Genomic DNA, 22,827 nt, shown 5'->3' with positions numbered 1-22,827 from the left:
AGAAATTGGGGAAAAATTTTGAGGTGGATTTTCAAAATTCCAAAGAAGGTTCAACAAAGCTCTCAAATGGCCAAAGGATCATCTACCAAACTGGGGCAGAATTTTGAGGAGGACCCTCAAAATTCTAACATGAGGAAGCTGCAATGTCTCTGAAATGTGTTACAGTCACTAGTTCATCTAAAACTACTTAATACTCCAATATGTTTCTAAAACAACTCTATTTTTATCAGTAATTGCATATTTTCAAAAACTCTATTTTTCATAACAATCAGGTGTTACCCAGGGTAACTGAAATAAGGCCTCCAAAACGGAACAAAGCAAGGCCAGCGGACAGAGGCACGAACCAACCTCCCCTCACAAAACTTACAATTTTTCTTTGAACGCAGGCACATTTGACGTAGAGATAGCATCCCCAAATATATACACGTAACAAGATCACTATCAATCGGGCCATCAGACACCGAATATATCTCCAGCTAAGAAATATACTACTCTTATTTGCTACTCGTTCTTTGCATGGGACTAAGCCCTATCCCGCATACTCGCATGAGGCTAATCCTTTCCTCCATATTTGCATGAGGATAATCCCTGTCTTCATATTTGCATGAGGCTAATCCTTACCTCCATATTTGCATGAGGCTAATCCTTGTCTCCATATTTGCATGAGGCTAATCCTTGCCTCCATATTTGAATGAGGCTATTACCTGCCTCCATATCTGCATGAGGCTAATCCCTGCCTCCATATTTGCATGAGGCTAATGCTTGCCTCCATATCTGCATGAGGCTAGTCCCTGCCTCCATATTTGCATGAGGCTAATCCTTGCCTTGACATCTGCCTAAGGATAATCCTTGCCTCCATATCTGCATGAGGCTAATCCCTGCCTCCACATCTGCATGAGGCTAATCCTTGCCTCCGTATTTGCATGAGGCTAATCCTTGCCTCCATATTTTCACGAGGCTAATACCTGCCTCCATATTTGTATGGGACTAAGCATTATCCCTCCTTGCATATATATTGCTCTATTCCAGTACTATCTATTTGCTCTTCGATTGGGAAAAGCTCTACCCTTCATTTCACAAGACTAAGCCTTGTCTTGTTAACATCATATTATTCCATCTCATGGGGTTAAATATTGCCGACCTATCCAAAGGCGTCATAGTCTAAGAGGCATCATCCTCATAGCCGGAGACACCATGCCATGGCCTGAGGATCTCACAAATTTGCATATCATTATTCAAAGGCGGCATGGTTCGGAGGCACCATCTTCATGGCCCGAGAACACCATTTTATGGCCTGTGAATCCCTCACTAATTCATGGCCCATGACATCATGGTCTGAGGATGTTATCCTTAACCGTCCGAAGACAACTTTCTTGGTTTGTAGCATCTCTTTATCTGTAGGTGACCAGTAAGCAACCGTTATCCTAGTAGAAACGACCTTGCTCCAGTTCCTTCAACTATCTCAAACCTGGACCATTTACCATAACCACTCTTGCATCCATTCCGAAATCTCGTGTTCGTTCTTGTAATGACTTCATCAGTATATTTCACCAATGAATCCAAAACTACACATGGCTTGATTCCTGTAAAACCAGTGATATGTAGGCAGCTCAAAGACAGATTCTGAGCTCTATCTTTCAAAACATCACATCTGGTTAAAATTGGCTATTATTTCTTTACCCAGAAACTCTTTCATCCTTCCCAGGTAAAGAAGGGCAGTTGTTGATACCCAATTTTTTCCATTATATTTTCAAAACTATGCTTTGGCATCAATTACTATATTTTATACAATTTTTACTTTTTTAAAATATTTTAACTAATTTCTCCCAGCATTTTATATATAAAACAATCACTAATTTCATCACAAATAGTTTTATAACAATTTTTGTGATTTAATTTTATCATGTTCATTTGTACTAAGTTTCAATTGTTGAACAAATAGCCACTTTTGTATTTTTAGGCTGCAATTGTAATTACTTTGCAATTATAGCGCACACACGCATTACTACATTATTTTATCATAAAATAGCCTTTTATATTAAATATTAAGTAATTATTTTAAAATGTTTCCAGGCATGAAAATCATTTTTTACAGCCTATTGGCTACTTTTAAAAATTGTTTTATCAATTAAATAAGGTATTTAACAAATGGCCCTCTTATTTTCAGATTTAGCCTAATTACCTAGCCCAATTTTAACCCCCCCCCCCCCAATTCAATTGAATCAGCCCAAATATACCCAGCCCAAACCTATAATGTCCAACCCGACCCCAAATCCTGTCAATCTCGACCGTTGACCACAGAGATCAACGGTCGCAGTTGCCCCTTTCCTTTTTGAGTTCCAAACGACCCCCCTCCCAAACATGGCCATTCTTACCAAACAGCCACCTTCAAACCCTCTCCTCTCCGTTTTCTATAAGACCTAACCTAACCCTAGCTGCCGCCACCCAAAATCAGCCCTAATCCCTTAAATCTCTGTCTCTTCTATGGTGTCTTATGGCTGTACGAGGCCTCTACTAGTATCCTATCTCCCTTGGTTGATCGATTGTGTGGTTTCATGGAAGGATTTCGAAGAGATCTGGTCCAAATCTCATTTTAAGCTCTTCAATGGTTCGTCTATGGTCTGTGAATTATTTCTATCAATGTTTCACGGCTCAAATCCTTGATACAAAGGTCAGATTCTCTCTACGCTTTCTCCTTTCTTCATGAAACCTAAAGATTAGACTTAAATCAGTTCAAGTCTCTGTAGATCTGGAGCGATTCTGAGTTCATCACTGATCTTTTTCTAAAATTCCCTTATTTTCTTTACTGGTTAATCGATTTTTAAACATTTTTTGTTATATTAAGGTTCATTCTCTTGTTGTTTGTTGGTCGAACCTCTGGGTATCTGAAGCGTTTTCAAACTTCCATGGCTATTTCTTTTGGGTTCTTTTACTTCTTTACCACTGACCGATTTTTTTTAAACAATACGATACTTCAGGTTTTGACTTCTATGATTTCTGTTTGTTCGATTCTCTGTATGCTGACATGCTTTCAAATTTTTCTTCTTTAAATGTTTTCAAATTAGGGTTTTGAATTATTTTCCGTCTAATTTCTCTGTGTTCCTAAAATCTTTACTCAACCTATTTGTTTAGGGGAATTGATATGTTCTTTCTAGAATTGTTGAGTGATTTGCTCCGTTGAAATTCCTGTGCATGATTCTTGGTTATTTCCATGTCTATGACCTTAAATAGTCGTTCTTGCCTTATTTGACCGCTGTATTGTCACGACCCTATTCCCGAACCCGGTCGTGATGGCGCCTCTCGTGAAGACAAGGCCAGCCAGACCAAAACGGAACACCTCTTTAAGTAGTTAATTATCATAAACAATAATAAACATAATATAATATCCATAAATTGCGGAATTCAACGATATCAATAGTAGAAACCATCCCGACACAGCGCTAACTGGGGTGTCACAAGTCATGAGCAACTAAGAAATACGGATACAAGTCTAATGAACACTAATTCCGATACAATAGTTCTAAAAACATGAAAATAATAAGATAAGGGAGGCACGGGGCTGCGAACGCCAACAGCTACCTCGTAGTCTCCGAATCACTACCTGAACTGGGAGAATCAGCATTCAGGAGCAGACTCTGCGATGCCTGAATCTACACACATGGTGCATGGAGTAATGTGAGTACTCCGACTCAGTGAGTAATAATTATAAATAATGGCTGAAAGTATGAAAACACGTAACGGCACAAAGCAATTCCATATTAAGCAGTAAAATCACTTAAAGCAGTAAATCAGTGAAGAAATCAAATGATATTCCTTTTTAAAACAAGTAAAACAGGTAATTTAACAAGTAAATAACAAGTAGAAAATCCGCCCCTCGGGCACAGTATCAATCACTCAGAACAGTATCAGCCCCTCTGGCTCACTCTCAGTACAGTATAAGCCCCTCGGGCTCAGTATCAATCACTCAGAATAGTATCAGCCCCTCGGGCCCACTCTCAGTACAGTATCAGCCCCTCAGGCTTAGTATCAATCACTCAGAATAGTATCAGCCCCTCGGGCTCACTCTCATATCATAATGGGTACCCGCGCTCATTGTGGGTGTGTAGACTCCGGAGGGGCCCCTTACGGCCCAAGCCATATATCAAGCCACATCGTGGCATTATCACTCAACATATCCTCACATCACTCATCACTGCGTGGCATAAATAGTAACTCAGGCCTTCGGCCTCATATCACTCAACATATCCTCACATATGGCCTTCGGCCTCACTCAGTCCAAAAATCATCATAAGCCCCTCGGGTATTTGTAAAACAATAGTTCTCAGCCCAAAATATCATTTAGAAATATCATTTATGTTTCAAATCTGTATAAAAGTGGCTGAGTTTGTAAAACAATAATTATCAACAGGACTGAGTTTAAATATAAGTCAAAACAGTGAGGAAATAGTAATAAAAATCCCCGAAGGCTCCAAATAGTAGGCACGAAGCCCAAATATGGCAATCAACCCAAATCGCGATGGTAACAAATAAATTTTAGTCAAATACGTAGTAAAATCATCAGTCTAGATAGACCAAGTCACAATCCCCAAGTAGCAAAAGACTCCACGCTCATCATCCAGCGCGTGTCGCACCTCAATATAGCACTACGATGTGCAATCCGGGGTTTCAAACCCTCAGGACATCATTTACAATCATTACTCACCTCGAACCGGCTACTTCTTTAGCTCGCGATGCCTTTTCCCCTCGAATTGGCCTCCACGTGCGTCGAATCTATCCAATATCAGAATGAATACGTCAAAATATGTTATGGGAACAAAGCCCAATCAAACAATCGAAAAATACCAAAATTCTCGAAATTAGCGAAAACCCGAACACCGAGTCCACGTCCCGAAATTCAAAAATGTTTACATCAACGGATTCCTTATATCCCCACTAGTCTAACCATACCAAAATTATCCAAATCCCATCACATTCCGACCCTCAAATCCGTGATTCTATCCAAGAGGGTTTTCTAAACTTTTCCAACAAAATTCATGGTTTAAATGCCAAAACTAGTAATAGATTCAAGTTATCCAACCAAAATTGAGTTGAGAACACTTAATCCATTGTTCTCTCCGAAAATCTCTTGAAAAATCGCCTTACCCGAGCTCCAAATCATCAAAAATGGAAAATGGGAACGAAGTCCCATTTTCAGAACATAACATTCTGCAAAGAACTTTTCTTCTTCGCGTTCGCGTACTGTAGATCGCGTTCGCAAAGACCAATCTCCCAGACCCTTCGCGTTCACGTTCCAGGTCTTGCGTTCGCTAAGGCCAATTACCCAGGCCCTTCGCGTTCGCGTAGCAAGCATCGCGTTCGCGTAGCAAGCCTCGCGTTCGCGTAGGCCCAATGACCCCAGGCCCAATTTTCCTTCTACGCGTTCGTGATTACTCTCCCGCGTTCGCGTAGAACCTTAGCCGACTCCTTCGCGTTTGCGACTTCCTCTTCGAGTTCGCGAAGGCCAAATCAACAGTCTCCCATTTTCCTCTTTGCGTTCGCGAGACTCCCTCCACGTTCGCGAAGAAGGAAACCAGATACCAGCAACCAGCAGTAGCTTTTTACCCAAATTCGATCCGTTAACCACCCAAAACTCACCCGAGGCCCCCAGAGACCTCAACCAAAAGCACCAACACATCCTAAAACATCATCCAAACTTGTTCCAATCATCACAACACCTCAAATAACACCAAAACCGTCAAATTACATCGAATTGAAGCCTAAGTTCTTCCAAAACTTCCGAAACACACATTTGATCAAAAGCCCAACCAAATCACCTCTAAATGACCTGAAATTTTGCACACCTATCCCAAATCACACTAGGAAGCTGTAGCAACTCTCGGAATTCCATTCCGAGCCTCGGATCAAAATCCCACCTATCAACCGGAATTCACCAAAATACTAACTTCGCCAATTCAAGCCTAATTCTACATCGGACCTCCAAAACCACTTCCGATCACACTCCTAAGTCACAAATCACCTATCGGAGCTAACCAAATCATAAAACTTTCGATTCGAGATCATTTACAAACAAGTCAACTCTTGGTCAAACCTTTCAAATTCAAAGCTTTCATCTGAGACTGTTCTTTAAAATTCCTTTCGATTTTCCTGAAAACCAAAACCATCGATCTACATCAGTCATAATACATCATACGGGGCAAGTCATGCCCAAGAACGGGCGATCAAAGTGCAAAAGCTCAAAACGACCGGTCGGGTCATTACATCCCCCCCCACTTAAACACACGTTCGTCCTCGAACATACCCAGAGTTGTTTTAAAAGCCAATCCATAGCTGAATAACTTTGCCATGCATATACCCGGGGGTGATCCCACATCACCCTATCTTACATAGGTTCGATAACACAACATAACAGAAATTTCACAATCCGTCCTAGTCCATAAACCATAGAACCACATTTCTGCTTCTAAAATCCTCAATGCGATCAGAATCTCACATTCAAACTCTAAACAAGTCCAAACAGGCTATAATATCCCATGCCTGCAACCTTAGGTGCAATTATATAATATACCATATAACTCAAACACATGCAGCGATAACTTCCATTCACAACTGCTGCCCACAACAACCAAATACTGATAGAAAAGCTCTTATCAGCTAAAGTCTCATTCCAATACTTTCTCATACTGCTAATAGAACCGCACCATATGTGCCCATAATCAACAAATCATAACGTCTCGCAACCTCGAAAGGCAACTCATAGATCTCCCCGGATCACCAGTAGACTCAACAACCGTCGAATCAACACATCCCTTAACAATGAAATTCGGAGCCAACCAAGCCGACTCAAGTTAGAACACGCATCCACATTAGCCTGCCAATGAACTCCTTATCAAAGAAGCACGAAGCTGCTCCTTCCACTACTATAACTCCTGCCGGAGCCATACGATTCGGTGCCCAGTGCCAAATCAATACCAAAATCAACAACCCTGCCCGGTGACATGCCTGGCCGCAAGGAACACATCTAGAAAGTCCCTCACCACCAGAACTGGATCAATATGAAGAGCCTCAGCACTGACACTCATCACAAGAGCCCAAGTAAGAAAGACAAATCCTTCCCAGCCGTCTGCTGAGTCTTCGAAATGTAAAACCACTTTACTAGGGCATAATCCGACACACCTCGTTGTTCAACCCGTGGCATTCCTGGCATAGCCCATAGCGCAATAGTCCAGAATAACCCAACATGGAGACAACCAGCCTAAACCCTAATATCACATCCAGAATCTAACATACCAAGCAAAGAAAGATCCACTCGGGCCTCCAAATCCCGGCAGTTGCCAAATAATGCCGATACACACGATCTACAACCACATCATAGCCTGAATATGAGAACTTCCATCTCAAAATCCACACGGCCCATGAATCACCATATCCGATCCCAATTTCGCTGTCTGGATGCATGTTATGCCTCAAATACCCAATCATTCCTTGATAGATACTCAAAAAGTTCCTTGTGTCCCTAAGCAAACTCGAATATCACCAGTCGATCTAACAAGAAAGTGCTGCAATACTACTGAAGTACCATCAACTTAATCACATTGTCTTTTCTGAAACATATACCCTCGTCAAATCACCCCAATTAGCACTACCACTTCCTTAATCATCTGAAACTGCCCGTGCTGCTTAAGAATTCATGACTTTCCGTTCAAAACTGCCAGTAACGTTACACATGCAAATCTCGATCCCCACAACATACCGCATATACCATACCATCCTAGGATAACATGAGAACTTCATCTCCCTTTCGAGCCACAGACATCTACGTACTCAACTAGTCACGAACTTTCCATTGGTCCCATCTAGAAGAAAAATCACTATACATCCCACGCTCAGCATGCCCATACAAAATATACATCTCCAAACCGCGGTAAAAACCATCAAGAACTCTCCGAGTTCCCTTTGCACAAATCAGACATGTCAGGACTGAATCCTTCTAACTCGATCAAGCTAAGCAAGCCATCAAAACCTAAGAGCATCGCCGCAAAATACCTGAAAGAACTTATTACTTCGAACACACACCAGGAATTAATCATATCCTTATTATACCGATTTGGTATACTATCAAGCTACTCCATCTATCTAACTTTCCTTCTGATTCATCTTCAACTTGATATTCTCTCTTACTGTAGCACCAAAATTTCTCATACCAGGATTACCACACGAGACCTAAGCACAAGACCACACTGTCTAAGACCTATAAGCCGCTGAATAGTCACTCAATTACTCCTAGAAACACCATATTCCAGAACATTTTACTCTGAGGAACTTCCTGCGAATCTAAATCTGTTACCTTTGTTGTCCTAATACTGATACATAGAGTCCTATATTCATAAAAGAAATATCACAAGTCTTGACCTCTTCCCATGAAAACACAGTTTCTAAACCTATATACAACTTTAAGATACCCATTTGTTACATGTAGAACCTCGAACACATTAGAACCATTTTCGAGAGTCACTCACTCTCTTCAAACTACAATTAGCCTGATCAAACGAACAGAACCACCCGTGCCTCATTAGCACTCTGACACCGCAGAATGAAATCATCATCCCAACACATCCAGGAAACTCCATGCTCTATGCACTGAGCATTCCTTGCCAACAACAACGTAAGACATCCCGTGATTTTTCTTACTCTATGAAGCATAATATAACCTTTGTCAAAAAATTTCCTCTACTCGAGCATCCTCGGTCTCAATTTCTACAAGCCATAACTGATTCGCCCGAACGCCTCAAACTAGAACCAACATAGCGCCTAACCGTGCAACCAACTACTCACAACAGACTCCCCCACTTGGCTCGGTGCCATAGATCAAAATACACTCGATAACTCATAACACTTATACTCTATTGATGCCACAATACCATAGTGAGATTAAGCTCAAATCCTTTTGTAAGCTTGTGAAAACACAGATCATCTAGTATTTTAAATCTTATACAAATCTCGTATTCATCCCCGCAACAGTTAAGCCCACTCTCTTAAGCGACCGGAAATTTCAAATTTCAACACGCACTTTTCACTAACACATGAGATCTTCTAACATACACATAAGGATCACACCACCTCAGAACACTCCGCAAGAGATAACCCACATGCTTCGCCTCAATCTAACATTTCTGTATACCTTCCACTATCACAATTCGTATGCAGTTACTTAGTCTTCTTGAATCTGAACTCATACCGCAACATGAAATTTACTTCACACTCAACTGGAAAACATGAAAAGATCCTTCACGTGCCCATAACTCAATGTTATACTTCGAATCAAGATAGAATTCAAGCACCTAATAGTTTTTCTATCCTCCAGTTGGCCTTCCTCGTTACTTCCAAGTCGCATAGATACATCTCGTAGTACTAACATACTCACCACACCATTATCCAGTCATCACTTCCACTAGTAGGGGCAATACTGAATATATAAGTGCAACACCCTTGCTCACACAATCAGCACCTCGGTGCTCAAGCCACAGGAAAAGATCCGGCCTCAAGTTCTCCAGACTGGCCCAACATCAAACTCACATAGATCACATCTCCCCCCTCGATCAGGGAATCACAAGCCATCAAGGCAGGTCTGATACTGAGCACTCATGCGCGCATGCGAGCGCGTGGAAGGAATTTCAAGAGTTACTTTTCAAGCTGGATCAAAAACATATGATAAGAATTCAAGAATGTTAATTTTTTTCTAAAGGTTCTGCAGCCTCTCAAGGATAAATACAGACATCTCCATACCGATCCGTGAGACTCTACTAAACCTGCTCATGACTCGTGTGACCTATGTAACCTAGGTTCTAATACCAACTTGTCACGACCCAATTCTCGAACCCGGTCGTGATGGCACCTCTCAAGAAGACAAGGTCAGCCAGACCAAAATGGAATACCTCTTTAAGTAGTTAATTATCATAAACAGTAATAAACATAATATAATATCCATAAATTGTGGAATTCAACGATATCAATAGTAGAAACCATCCCGACACAGCCCTAAATAGGGTGTCACAAGTCATGAGCAACTAAGAAATCCGGATACAAGTCTACTGAACACTAATTCTGATACAATAGTTCTAAAAACATGAAAATGATAAGATAAGGGAGGCACGGGGCTGCGAATGCCAACAGCTACCTAGTAGTCTCCGAATCACTGCCTGAACTGGGAGAATCAGCACTCAGGAGCGGACTCTGCGATGCCTGAATCTGCACACATGGTGCAGGGAGTAATGTGAGTACTCCGACTCGGTGAGTAATAATTATAAATAATGGCTGAAAGTATGAAACCACGTAAAGGCACAAAGCAATTACATATCAAGCAGTAAAATCACTTAAAGCAGTAAATCAGTAAAGAAATCAAATGATATTCCTTTTTAAAACAAGTAAAACAGGTAATTTAATAGGTAAATAACAAGTAGAAAATCCGCCCCTCGGGCACAATATCAATCGCTCAGAACAGTATCAGCCCCTCGGGTTCACTCTCAGTACAGTATCAACCCCTCGGGCTGAGTATTAATCACTCAGAGCAGTATCAGCCCCTCGGGCTCACTCTCAGAACAGTATCAGCCCCTCGGGCTCACTCTCAGATCATAATGGGTACCTGCGCTCATTGTGGGTGTGCATACTCTAGAGGGGCCCCTTACGTCCCAAGCGCTATATCAAGCCATCTCGTGGAATTATCACTCAGCATATCCTCACATCACTCAAGCCACTGCGTGGCATAAATAGTAACTCAATCCCTCGGCCTCATATCACTCAACATATCCTCACATATGGCCCTCGGCCTCACTCAGTCCGAAAATCATCATAAGCCCCTCAGGCATTTGTAAAACAGTAGTTCTCACCCCAAAATATCATTTAAGTTTCAAATATGTATAAAAGTGACTGAGTTTGTAAAACAATAATTATCAACAGGACTGAGTTTAAATATAAGTCAAAACAGTGAGGAAATAGTGATAAAAATCCCTGAAGGGTCCAAATAGTTGGCACGAAGCTCAAATATGGCAATCAGCCCAAATCGCGATGGTAACAAATAAATTTCAGTCAAATACGTAGTAAAATCATCAGTCTAGATAGACCAAGTCACAATCCCCAAGTAGCAAAAGACTCCACGCTCATCATCCAGCGCGTGTCGCACCTCAATATAGCACTACGATGTGCAATCCGGGGTTTCAAACCTTCAGGACATTATTTAAAATCATTACTCACCTCGAACCGGCTACTTCTTTAGCACGTGACGCCTTTGCCCCTCGAATTTCCCTCCACGTGCATCGAATCTATCCAAAATTAGAACAAATACGTCAAAATATGTTATGGGAACAAAGCCCAATCAAACAATCGAAAAATACCAAAATTCTCGAAATTAGTGAAAACTCGAGCCCCGGCCCCACGTCCTGAAATTTAGAAATTTTTACATCAATGAGTTCCTTGTCTCCCCACGAGTCTAACCATACCAAAATTATCCAAATCCCAACACATTTCAACCCTCAAATCTGTGATTCTATCCAAGAGGGTTTTCTAAACTTATTCGCGGATTAAGTGCCAAAGCTAGTAGTAGATTCAAGTTATCCAACCAAAATTGAGTTGAGAAAACTTACCCCATTGTTCTCTCCGAAAATCTCTTGAAAAATCGCCTTACCCGAGCTCCAAATCGTCAAAAATGGAAAATGGGAACGAAGTCCCATTTTCAGAACTTAACATTCTGCCCAGAACTTTTCTTCTTCGGGTTCGCGTACTGTAGATCGCGTTCGTGAAGGCCAAATCAACAGTCTCCCATTTTCCTCTTCGTGTTCGCGAGACTCCCTTCGCATTCGCGAAGAAGGAAACTAGATACAACCAGCAGTAACTTTTTACCCAAATTCGATCCGTTAACCACCCAAAACTCACCCGAGGCCCCCGGGACCTCAACCAAAAGCACCAACACATCCTAAAACATCATCCAAACTTATTCCAATCATCAAAACACCTCAAATAACACCAAAACCGTCAAATTACATCGAATTCAAGCCTAAGTTCTTCCAAAACTTCTGAAACACACATTTGATCAAAAACCCAACCAAATCACCTCCGAATAACCTGAAATTTTGTACACCTATCCCAAATCATCCTACGAAGCTATAGAAACTCTCGAAATTTCATTCTGACCCTTGGATCAAAATCTCACCTATTTACCGGAATTCGCCAAAATACTAACTTCACCAATTCAAGTCTAATTCTACACCGGACCTCCAAAACCACTTCCTCTCACACTCCTAAGTCACAAATCACCTAACGAAGCTAACCAAATCATAAAAATTTTGATCCGAGATCATATACAAACAAGCCAACTCTTGGTCAAACCTTTCAAATTCAAAGCTTTCATCTGAGCCTATTCTTTCAAACTCCTTCAAATTTTCCTGAAAACCAAAACCATCGATCTACATCAGTCATAATACATCATACGGGGCAAGTCATGCCCAAGAACGGGTGATCAAAGTGCAAAAGCTCAAAAGGACCGGTCGGATCGTTACATGTATATTTACTGATTCTTTCCTTAATTAAATCCTTCACTATTTTATTTTAGTTTGATTTGAACTCCTTTCCTTAATAAGGCCTCTGACTCTTGCTTCTTTACTCAATCGGATTGAACCTCTTGCCTTAATTAGTTCCTATCATAACCTTTGGCTAAATTTCCTTGATTACGAGAAGACTATGCTGAATCATTGTGTGATTGATTCTGAAATCCCTTAATCACTGATTATTGATTACTTTACCTTATTTGATCTACTCTTGAACTACTATATAAGCTCTCTTATTTTAACTTCTTATACACGGACATTAGTTCATCAATACTCTCACCCTCTAAAAAGCTCTCTATTCTCTTCTGTTACTTGCAATTCTCACTAATCCAGTCAGTTGTAAGTCAAGGCTAGCTATTTACACCATCTCTGCTCTATACTTTGTATTCTCTCCTTAACTGGTATGTCTTGATTCCATTAAAATTCTAAAATTACGTGTTTCTTTGTTGGTTCAGTTCATTAGTTGTGACTTGCAATCCTGTTTATTATTTTTATTATCATGTTATTCCATGTGTATTCAGCATTCATAGATCACTGCCTAAGTGTTGTCTCAACTTACTTATTTATCTACTGTTTATCTAGCTTGCCTAAACTTTGTGTGGGATCAGCATGTCTACACCTGTCAACACTTGCCTAGCCTATCCATTTAAGTTCTTGCATGTTCTGCCTTACTCATGCTAAGCTATCTAGTCTCTTCAATGTAACTCTAGTTGTGTTGCTTATGTGCCCTCAACATATTTCTATTGTGATCTTTGTTTGATGACCTACCAGTTCTGCAGAACCCCATAAGAATTCTATATACCTTGTTGTTTATATGCTCCACTATCACTAAGGTGTATTCTATGTGTCCCCTACCTCTCTCTCCTTGTGTGGAGTCTGTTTGCCAAAGTGTTTTTCTAAAGTTGTTCATTTTGTGACTTGTATTCTGATTTCAAGATGTTCTTTTTCATGCTTTTCTAACTGCTATCTTACCCAAACTAGTATTGTTTTTCAAAAGGCCTTCTCACTCCTAAGACCCTTCTCTACACTGTTTACCAAAACTTTTTTTTTAAAATTATGCACTCACACTTATTCTTAGTTCATTAAGTCTTGCCCCTCTGGTATGTGTACTACTTAGAGATCCCTGAGGTCTCTCTGAACTCTAGCATATCAGGGCTGGCTCTTTCACACTGCACATAATTAGTCTCTATTTGAGGAAAGTCTGGGTGTGAGCATTGTCCGGGGTCCTTGAGGTCCTTAGGGAACTCTGACACAACTGAACATGAATTGGGCTATGGAATCTTGGGCATTTTAGACTAGTGAAGGCTTGGTACACCAGGATTTGCTTTGGGCCTACTTCAGGTTCCCTATAGCTTAACTTCTATTCTATTTATGTAATTTTTATTCAATCATTGGTCTGTAATAATTAATTATAAACAGATAATGGGGTGCCTAGTAGTAAAAAGGTAGTTGTATATTATGGGAAAGTTGGGTAGATAACATGCCTATAGGGTTCATTTCAATTCAAATGCATTTGATAGCATGCCTATAGGGTTCATTTTGGTTAAAATATGTTTTGTTAGATAATATGCCTATAGGATTTTGTTTTGGTTCAAATAAATTTTGCTTGCTTTACTTTACATGATTAGACACCATGCCTATAGGATCTAAAAATTATTTTTAATTAGAAACCATGTCTATAGGATCTAAAATCAATTTTAAGTACTGAAATCATGCTTGTAGGTTCTAAATACGTTTAATTAACTAACCTACTCGTTCCTTTAATGTTGTGTTAATTAATATCACTAGAAAGCATGCATATAGGATCCTAATTGTCCGTTTAAAATTGTTTACTGCATTCCTGATCAATTATTAGATACCATGCTCATAGGACATCACTATTATACGCCTAGGCAAGCCTGTAGGGCGACTAAAATTCTGCAAACTGTAAAACTATGCCTTGTTATTTGTGACTGCTCATATTCAACAGTTTAAAAGCAGTAGGCAAACGGATTAAGTTTTACACTTTGGTTTTAACTCAATATTGCATATTCTCTTCTCACCTAGATATCATGTTCTAGAGTTTCTCTTAAATATCTGAAAAATGTTGTTTGAGACGTGCACTTAATTATTCTGTTTGTGGAGGTAAAACGTAAGCCTTTGACTGTTCTCTCTTTAGTTTAGTCCTAATTGTTTTGGTTGTCGCCTAGATTTTTCTCCTTTAAGTACCTTAGGAAGGTCTAGAACTACCTAAATTAGAGGTCCTAAATACCTCCAGGTCCACAAGGAAGGGATGGGTGGTGCACACATAGGATATATTAAGGTTGCTAGAATGTTTTAGGCTATGACCAAAGGGGGGGATTGGGTAGTAAAGGATATGATAACTGCGCACTAATGTCATGTGTAGCCCCTCATTGAGGAGTGATTACCGGGCATTGCATGGGTATGATCTTGTAGGCTAATCAACCTAGGACTTCCCTTTCCCAATTCCTATGTGTTTAAATTCTATGAACTTCCTTTTCTTTATACATGTGCAAGTTGTTCAAACCTCTCCTTGTTTCCATTACCTAAATTATACATGTATTTAGAATGTCAAAACATGTCTTTATTTGCGAATATATGTTAAAACTGTTTATTTGTCAAAATGACTAATTCACATAGTTTAAGTTCAGTCGGGACCCACTGTTGTAGACCGCGAGAGGTGCCTAACACCTTCCTCTCGAGGTTATTCGAGATCTTACCCTAATCTCTGGTAATGCAAACTAGTTACATGAGTTAATTGCTCTAAGTGCCCTAACGCACCATAATCCGTTAGGTGGCATCTCTTCAAATACCCAATTTCCAAAAGGAAACGAGTTGTTCCCCCATAAATGTCGAAACCCGGACTTCGCCATCAAATAGGGAAAAAAGGGGGGGCGACAGCATGGCGACTCTACTGGGGATATTTTTAGGCTTTTACCATAACGAACTTATTTTGTAAATTAGTCCAAGCATGCTATATCCCACGTACTCTCTTCCCCTTATTTGAATTTAGCTGTCTATTTTCAAGAAATTATGATTTCTTTATTTTCTTGAAACTGACTTGTCTCTTTGTTTTCTTTTTTATAACTGTCTTTCAATTATTTAAAAACTGCATTTATTATTTCTCTTACGTGCAAATACTTGACAACATGCTATTGCTGCATAAATCATGCTCAACATCATATTCCACTCGTGCATAATTAATCCTATAGCAACGCTTGATGAGTGTTTGCGCTCTTCCTAAATATCATCCTTTAAATTCGAAAAGGCGTATTTGTGGTAAAACTAGTAGATCAGCGGTACGTTCGACGGTTCCGTGTCTTTCCCCCTCAAGTTGTCCATTTGAGGGTAATAGTCTAGACCTCTATAGCAGCCTTACTATAATTAAATTGTACATGCATCATGGTGAAACCTAGTTTGGTTAATATGTTGTCCACATAATAACCCTTTAAGACAAGCCTTGTCCAAAAGTCCATCGGGTTTTCCATAATCCCAACGGACACAATCACGATTATGCGCATTAATTTGGAGAAATAAAGTGCCAATATGCTAATCATTATTGTATAAATAGACGAACCTGGAGGGGGAAATGGCCTAACTCTCTTTTGTTTTGCAGAAAATACGGCACGAAGTCCCCAGATTTGGTATGGTTGGTAGCATACCCTCACTCTTGCTAGATTGGTGGAGGGATCTTCCTTCATGTGACCAAAACCATGTGAAATGAGTCTTAGGAAACTTGCCTTCTCTGTTGGATCTTCAGCCTAACAAGATGTTGATTGAGGCCGCAACTATATTTTGGGACAAGGAAAGGGTTGTGTTCCATTTTGGGAACAAAGAAATGACTCCCCTTCCAGAAGAAATAGGAGGATTTGCTGGGTTGCCTTGGGATATCCCTAATCTGTTAGCACCTAAAAATAGCACTACTAGGGGATTTCTGAAGATGATGGGGCTGAAGAAAAATGACAACTTGAAATGCCTGAAGGACTCCTACATACCCGTTGATTTCCTTTATGAAAGATACGGCCACAACAGCTCTTACCGTATTTTTGGTGATAAGTTCTCAATCACTTCTTTAGGTTGGATTCATCGTAGGATCTTCGTGTTTATTATGTTTTTCTTGGGTATGTTTTCCCAATCCAAGGTGATAAAATCCATACCAGGCTGGCCATGGTAACCAAAACTCTGATGGACGGGATCGAGGGGGAGACATACATTATCGTCCCTATGATCGTTGCAGACATGTACCGGGCTTTGGAGTGATGTCAGAAGGGGTTCAAGTTCTTCGAGGGTTGCAACTTGCTGTTACAGGTCTGGTTGTTGGAACATCTCCAAAAGGGACAATACCATTAAGAATTTCCACAAAGGCCGTAGAATGATCACATAGCCTTCCATCATCCCAAAAGAATGAATTATATTTCAGACATGTTTGCTCAACCAAAGGACACTGTGGGATGGGTACAGATTTTCGAAAATTTGACTGAGGATCAAGTCTAGTGGATGTTCGAGTGGTTCCCTACCGATGAGTTCATCATCAGATCCAGAGATTTTCCACACTTGGTGTTGATTGGGGTTGAGGGTCATATACCCTTACGCTCCTCTAAGGGTTATGAGACAAGTAGGATGGAGACAAGTCATACCACGGGTCACTAAAATCTGTCACTTCAGAGCCAATTTCCAAGGTGATGCCATCCCGTATAAGAATGAAGCGAACACATGTGGACCTTGAAGATTATTATGGAGAAGGATACTATCGAGCCTGGCCGATATCATGTGGGCCACTCATACATTTACCCTTCGTAGTTGGGGGACAACATAGTTGGGGACTTTGAGCCAAGGGTTGGGTCATGTAACAGGGTCATACACGATGTTGTTGAAGCATAGGTGAAGTAAAATAAGCTGCAAAAAAGAGTTCGAGAGTCTGAAGCTGAGCATATGGCACAACATAAGGCTGACATCGAGATGATTAACGAGTGGAAAGAAAGAGTTGTCAAATCCAGTGAGAGGCTAAAATATCTGAAGTATAGCTTGATGGAATTGGAGGGGAAGATGAGAAAAAGAGTCATCGACTGCCATAACGCTGAAGGAAATGAAGGAGGGCATCTAGAAGGGCATTCCTATTGCTGAACCTGCACGATCTGGGAGAGTTGATCGACAACAGCATCCGGTCTAGAGAGGGTCCTTCTTGAACCAAGTAGATTAGATTTACTTGATTTCCTTTTCAAATGTAATAAGGCCAAGAGCCATTAGTGACATTATCTTATTTAGTTTCATTTTGGTTTGTTTGCTTTTTACATTAATGCAATGAGGCAATTATTGGCACTAAATTTCTCAAAATTTATTTGTCGCTAGGCCTACCTCAGGCATAACAAGGCTCCCAAATTAGGATGCGAATTTACATTCCCACAATATGTGTTTAAATAATGCAAACATTTTAGAATCCTTACTGACTTGTTTACCTTTTGTTTTTCTTTATTCTTTATTCCGATCCCCTAAGGTTGGTTCACTCATACTGGCATCATCAGCATATCACACCAGATCTAGAGGCAATCCACCTCCTCCTCCTCCAAGTAATACAAAAGGCAAAGGAAAAGCAAAAATAGACGACTTAAGTGGTATTTGAAAGAAAAAAGCTGAGAACGCAGAAACTTCAGACGGTCAGAGTACTATGGCACCAACTGATGTAGTTCTAAGGTTGGAACAAAAGATATTGGAGCTACAGGGAGAGCTTGAGCAGGTCCGCAACTTGGCAAACCTATCCCTCACCCTGAATGTCCCCGATATCAACCAACAAAACACAAAGAACCCAGCACCTCCCTAAAACACAACAAACCAACATCCACAAAACCCTCCTACACCACATCAATACGCAACCCTACCTCAAAATCTCAATCCCCTACCAATACCAACTCTGCCACAACATCACCATCAACCAATTCAGTACCCACTAACCACCACTCCCCAGAACACACCCAACCCATTCCTGATCCTCAAAACTCAACCAATGACCACCATTACACCCAGGCACCTGGCATTCAGCAAAACAACCCCATATACATAGAAATCGTACCTCACTCTATCCAACCAATATCCTATTCACCAGAATCCTCCGAGAAGGACCTGCTTATTAAAAACATGGCTGAAGAACTCAAAAAGTTGACAAGTCGAGTTCAGGGTGTCGAAGGCGGCAAAGGAATAAAAGGTTTGAACTATGAAGACTTATGCATACAGCCAGATGTAGAACTGCCAGAGGGTTACAAACCTCCCAAGTTTGAAATGTTTGATGGTACAGGTGATCCCAGGGTTCATTTGAGGACTTATTGTGACAAGTTTGTTGGGGTCGGAAAGGATGAAAGGATCCGGAAGAAGCTCTTTATGAGATGTCTTACGGGAGATGCTTTATCCTGGTACATCAGCTAGGATCCTACGAAATGGTCCAACTAGGTGAGTATGGCGTCTGATTTCATGGACCGATTCAGGTTCAACACAGAAAATACACCAGATGATTTCTACATTCAAAACCTTAAGAACAAGCCCACCTAGACTTTACGCGAGTATGCTACTTGTTGCTGGTCGGTAGCAGCCAAAGTCAGGCCATTTTTAGATGAGGAACAGATGAACAAGTTCTTCGTCAGAGCATAGGATCCACAATATTATGAAAGGTTGATAGTTATTAAAAATCATAAATCCTCTAATATCATCAAATGCGGAGAAAGAATCGAAGAAGGGATCAAGAGTGGGATGGTGACAAACTTTGAGGCATTACGGGCCATAAACAAGGCATTACAATCAGGCGGCATATCGAAGAAAAGAGACGTTGGGGCAGTAATGGTGGCTCAAGGCCCAAAATCTCCCCTTACATATCAAACACCTCCACCCACATACCAAGCACTACCACCCACATATCAACCTTCATCTCCCAGATATTCCCAAACAGCCACTGCCTATCATACCTATAATTCCTAACCACCTCATTTCCAGTCACCTCCAACTCGCCAAAATTATCCATGACCACGACTCAATTTTGATCTTAAGCCACCCATACAGTACACCGCTATTGCTGAACCCATCGACCAGTTGTATGAAAGGTTGAAAGTCGTTGGTTACGTCACCCCTATTCCTGCTTTGGCATTAGAGAATCCATCCCAATGGGTCAACCCAAACAAAACATGTGCATACCATTCCGGTATGAAAGGGCACACCATTGACGAGTGTCAAACATTGAAAGATAAAATCCAAACACTTATTGACAACAAGATTATACATGCAAAAGAAGCTGCACCCAATGTCCACAACAACCCCCTCTCTGATCATAGGGGTGGCGGGATACATGTGATAGAAATGGATAAGGAGCCGCTATGAACAATTGGCCCTTATAGATTGAAAAAGGATTAACATAGTATGTCACAGTCAGCTTTATCAGAACAGAATGTCTAGAGCTTTCAACAAAAGGGTCAAACCAAGACAATTTGTACCAGGACAGCTGGTTCTGAAAAAGATCTTCCCACATAAAGATGAAGCCAAAGGGAAACTCTCTCCCAACTGGCAAGTTCCTTACATGGTTCATAGGGTGCTAACTGGAGGAGCACTCATACTTGCATAAATGGACGGAGAAATCTGGCCAAAACCAATTAATTCAGACGCAATCAAAAGATACTATGCTTATACTATTTACATTTCCTCATCTGATGTAATTGAACTATAATTGACCTGATTCCTATTTAAGAGGGCATACATAGGCATCCCTATGGGTTCAGTCATATCATAATAAATTTCCATTTTCCCCCAAGATCAGAAACTGGGGCAGAATTTTGAGGAGGACCCTTAAAATTTCGGAGAAAGTCCAGTCAACGTCATTGCATGCCAGAAAGTCAGAAATTGATTAAGAAACTGGGGCAGAATTTTGAGAGGGATTCTCAAAATTCCAAAGAAGGTTCAACAAAGCTCACAAATGGCCAAAGGATCATCTACCAAACTGGGGCAGAATTTTGAGGAGGACCCTCAAAATTCTAACATGAGGAAGCTGCAATGTCTCTGAAATGTGTTACAGTCACTAGTTCATCTAAAACTACTTAATACTCCAATATGTTTCTAAAACAACTCTATTTTTATCAATTATTGCATATTTTCGAAAACTCTATTTTTCGTAACATTCAAGTGTTACCCGGGGTAACTGAAATAAGGCCGCCAAAACAGAACAAAGCAAGGCCAACGGACAGAGGCACGAACCAACCTCCCCTCACAAAACTTACAATTTTTCTTTGAACGCAGGCACATCTGACGTAGCGATAGCATCCGCAAATATATACACGTAACAAATTCGCTATCAATCAGGACATCAGACACCGAATATATTTCCAACTAAGAAATATACTACTCTTATTTGCTACTCGTTCTTTGCATGGGACTAAGCCCTGTCCCGCATACTTGAATGAGGCTAATCCTTGCCTCCCTATTTGCATGAGGTTAATCTCTGCCTCAATACTTGCATGAGGCTAATCCTTACCTCCATATTTGCATGAGGCTAATCCTTGCCTCCATATTTGCATGAGGCTAATCCTTGTCTCCATATTTGCATGAGGCTAATACCTGCCTCCATATCTGCATGAGGCTAATCCCTACCTTCATATTTGCAAGAGGCTAATCCTTGCCTCCATATCTGCATGAGGCTAATCCCTGCCTCCATATCTGCATGAGGCTAATCTCTGCCTCCATATCTGTATGAGGCTAATCCTTGCCTCGATATCTGCATGAGGATAATCCTTGCCTCTATATCTGCATGAGGCTAATCCCTGCCTCCACATCTTCATGAGGCTAATCCTTGCCTCCATATTTGCATGAGACTAATCCTTGCCTCCATATTTGCACGAGGCTAATACCTACCTCCATATTTGCATGGGACTAAGCATTGTCCCTCATTGCATAAATATTGCTCTATTCCAGTACTATCTATTTGCTTTTCAATCGGGAAAAGCTCTACCCTTCATTTCACAAGACTAAGACTTGTCTTGTTAACATCATATTATTGCATCTCATGGGCTAAAATATCGCCGACCTATCCAAAGGCGTCATAGTCTAAGAGGCATCATCCTCATAGCCGGAGACACCATGCCATGGCCTGAGGATCTCACAAATATGCATATCATTATTCAAAGACAGCATGGTTCGGAGGCACCATCTTCATGGCCCGAGAACACCATTTTATGGCCTATGAATCCCTCACTAATTCGTGGCTCATGACATCATGGTCTGAGGATGTCATCCTTAACCATCCGAAGACAACTTTCATGGTTCGAAGGGAATCTGCATCATGTTTAAATTTTCGCACAAATTCATGTCTGTAGCATCTCATTATCTATAGGTGACCAGTAAGCAATCGCTATCCTAGCAGGAGCGACCTCGCTCCAGTTCCTTCAACTATCTCAAACCTGGACCATTCACCATAACCACTCTTGCATCCATTCCGAAATCTCGTGTTCGTTCTTGTAATGACTTCATCAGTATATTTCGTCAATGAATCCAAAACTACACATGGCCTAATTCCTGTAAAACCAGTGATATGTAGGCAGCTTCAAGACAGATTCTGAGCTCTATCTTTCAAAATATCACATCTGGTCAAAATTGGCTATCATTTCTTTACCCGGAAACTCTTTCATCCTTCCCAGGTAAAGAAGGGCAGTTGTTGATACCCAATTTTTCCCATAATATTTTCAAAACTATGCTTTGGCATCAATTACTATTTTTTATACAATTTTTACATTTTTAAAATATTTTAACTAATTTCTCCCAGTATTTTATTTATAAAACAATCACTAATTGCATCACAAACAGTTTTATAATTAATTTTTGTGATTTAATTTTATCATTTTCATTTGTACTAAGTTTCAATTGTTGCACAAATAACCACTTTTGTATTTTTAGGCTGCAATTGTAATAACTTTGCAATTATAGCCCACACACGCATTACTATATTATTTTATCAGAAAATAGACTTTTACATTTTTTAAATATTAAGTAATTAATTTAAAATGTTTCCAGGCATGAAAATCATTTTTTACAGCCTATTGGCTACTTTTAAAAATTGTTTTATCAATTAAATAGGGTATTTAACAAATGGACCTCTTATTTTCGGATTTAGCCTAATTACCTAGCCCAATTTTAACCCCCCCCCCCCAATTCAATTGAATCAGCCCAAATATACCCAGCCCAAACCTATAATGTCCAACCCGACCCC

This window comes from Nicotiana tabacum, chromosome 6 (assembly GCF_000715075.1).
Source record: "Nicotiana tabacum cultivar K326 chromosome 6, ASM71507v2, whole genome shotgun sequence".
Classification (NCBI taxonomy): Eukaryota; Viridiplantae; Streptophyta; class Magnoliopsida; order Solanales; family Solanaceae; genus Nicotiana; species Nicotiana tabacum.
Note: the sequence above shows the minus strand (reverse complement) of the source record.